The 2,818-nt window shown below is 38.3% G+C and overlaps 1 pseudogene; it reads right to left on the reverse strand.

Annotated features, from left to right (window-relative positions):
• Positions 1–713: 713 nt before the first annotated feature.
• Positions 714–2,306, reverse strand: LOC128066177 (T-complex protein 1 subunit zeta-like; annotated as a pseudogene).
• Positions 2,307–2,818: the final 512 nt, after the last annotated feature.

Below are 2,818 nucleotides of genomic sequence, written 5' to 3' on the forward strand. Positions count from 1 at the left end.
GAAAATGAGGAAGAAAACTCTGGTGTCTTTTATAAGGGCACTAATCTTGTCATGAGTGGTGTATCTTCACAATCTCATCTAAACACAAGGTGCCATTCCAAATAACATACTTTGGGCCTAGGGCTTCAACATATGAGTCTGGAGGGTAGACAACCAGTCAAAGCAATATTAAAATAGAGGAAACTCTAAAAATTAATGAAATAGGCTTCTATTGCATGAGGCTAGAAAAAGCACAGTAAGTCAAGGTCAAATCATAGAAGGAAGTGAATAAAGAGCAAAAAATTGGTAAAGAGTAAAATCAACAAAGGGCAAAAATCAGTAAAGGGCAAAAATCAATAAAATTGGAAAATAGTACAATAAAGACTATTTTAAATATAAATTTAGTTTACTATATTTTTTCAATGAATATTTAATAACAAAGTAGATAACATATGCTTATCTAATATTTTTATATCACTGAGGGTAAAGCAAAATGTCCTGTTTACTTGGTAAGTATGACCTGCTGTATGTGGACACTACAGTGCAATTTTAAAAATACTGTAATTATAATTTCATAACTTCAGAATCTGAATAGGTGCCAGTGTTCTCTCCTTTTTTAATATGGGACAAGAAAATCCTTTGAAGATCATTTGAAGCTTGGACCAAAATTCCATAGCTATATTATTAGGATCACTCTGTAGGCTTCAGGATTCAGATACAAGGGAAGCTTCAATTCAACCTTTTAGAGAAGACAGTCCAGCTCTCATGATCTCATCAACCAGGAGAATGTTGGTGGCAATCACAGTGCAGGAGTGAAGAAGCTGTTTCTTTACACAGTAGTTATCCCATATGCCTGCTTCTGCTGCTACCATTGGTTCACCAGTGTTCAAGTCCACACTCACAAGCTGACTGGATTCTGAATGCTCTGCTTGAACTTTAACTAGTGTTTCCTGAAGGTTAAAACCAGAGTTCTGAGCAAGAACCTTGGGAATAATGAGCAATGCATCAGCAAATGCTTGAACTCCAAGCTGGGCCCTACACTTTACACTGGGCTTGTATTTAACCAGGCCTTCTGCCATTGCCACTTCACTGCACCAGCACCTGGGGCTACACAGCTATCATCAATTGCATTTTTAATAGCCCTCAAGCCAACTGTTATTGCATCTTTGATTTGAGTAAGCATGTGCTTATTTGGTCCTTTGATCAATAACGTGACAGAGTGAAGACTGTTACATTTCTCAATAAAGGTGAACTTCTCTTCTCCCAATGTATATTCATAGACAAGTCCTGCATGTCCCAAACAATCAGGATTTAGGTCATCAAGAGGATTTAGGGCTATCCTACCACAGGCAAGAGTCAGCCTTTCCATGTTTCTCCTTTTAGCTCTGAGCAGAGCTATTATGCCTTCTTTGGCAAGAGCATCTAAGGAAAAGGGATCAATTCCCTTTTGATTAATGACAACAAAACCTTTATCTGAATCATTACAGACTTTCTTTTTCAGGTCGATTATTTTTTTAACTCTGTCTTTGATGAATTTCTTTTCAGCTTTCACTAATTTATCTCTCTCCTCTGCACTCTTGTAAAAAAAGCCAGAATTCACTTCTGTTTTTTCATATTCTAATGACACGTTGCACGTGAGGATGCATGCATCTTCTACTCTCTTCTTCATATCAGGATGCCGTGCCCCATGGTCCAAAACAAGACGTCTGATTAAGCTTGTAAATGTTTCAGATTTATGTTTCATCTCCATGAGCTCAACCATGAAGAGGTCAATAGGTTCATCTTGTTTTTTAGTGGCCAAAATGGAGTCCACTACAGGCTCTGTTAAGACATCAGCAAGTTCAGCATGAATTTTAGTATGTAGAGATGTTCTGGCTATGTCTATAAGTGTTTCCCTGTCGATCTCTTTGCTTACTTTGACTTGTTCCAAAAACTGAAGTGCCTTTTCCTTTGCAGCTCCGAATCCTTCTGTAATTATTCTGGGATGAAGACCTTCAGAAATGTAGAGATCTGCCTGCTTCAGCAGCTCTCCAATGATGAGGACATTGGAAGTGGTACCATCCCAGTTATGTTATCCTGGGCTGTTGTTACTTTGGCTATTAAGGAGGCTGTTGGGTGTTGCATCTGCATTTCATGAAGCGGCACATTTCCATCTTTAGTGAGTTGATGTCTCCAGCACCAGAAACAAGCATCTTCATGGTGCCCTTAGGTCCCAGGTTGGTCCTCAGCACGTCCTGCAGCCCCTGGCCCACGGTGATATTGACCACCAACACTGCCTGGGCTTGGGCCACCTCGGTCTTGGGGTTCAGGGTCTTCATGGACACCATAGCTGACCCAGCAGAGGAAGATAAGGGAATGTGGCATGGTGAAAAGCCCTGAGCCCAAATTTAGTTTACTTTAAAGCTGATAAAACAATGTAAGACATACTGATAAGGAAGAAAAAACAGGAAATTATTTATATAAGCATGTAAAAGAAACCATGACTAATAGTTACAATGTTAACAAGATAAGTTATTATGCAAAATTTTACACCGATAAGCTTGGCTCCTTAGATGAAATGGTTGAACAGATTCCTAAGAAAATGTAATTTGACAGTGATATAAAAAGAAAAAAAAAGAACTTTATATTCCAAAACCTATTAAATAAAAGTTTTTTGATGAAAACTTCTGGCACAAAAGGATTCACTGTTTTAAACTTGTAGATGTTCTGAGCATTCTTCTATGCATTTTTTAATGACAAATATCAGTTTGGCCTCCAGACTCAAAGAAAGACTGAAAAGAGACAAAAGGAGATTGAAAAAGAGACAGATCACTCCAGTTTACTATGTAGCAGTTTCAAC

The sequence above is a fragment of the Budorcas taxicolor genome, chromosome 20, assembly GCF_023091745.1.
Source record: "Budorcas taxicolor isolate Tak-1 chromosome 20, Takin1.1, whole genome shotgun sequence".
NCBI lineage: Eukaryota > Metazoa > Chordata > Mammalia > Artiodactyla > Bovidae > Budorcas > Budorcas taxicolor.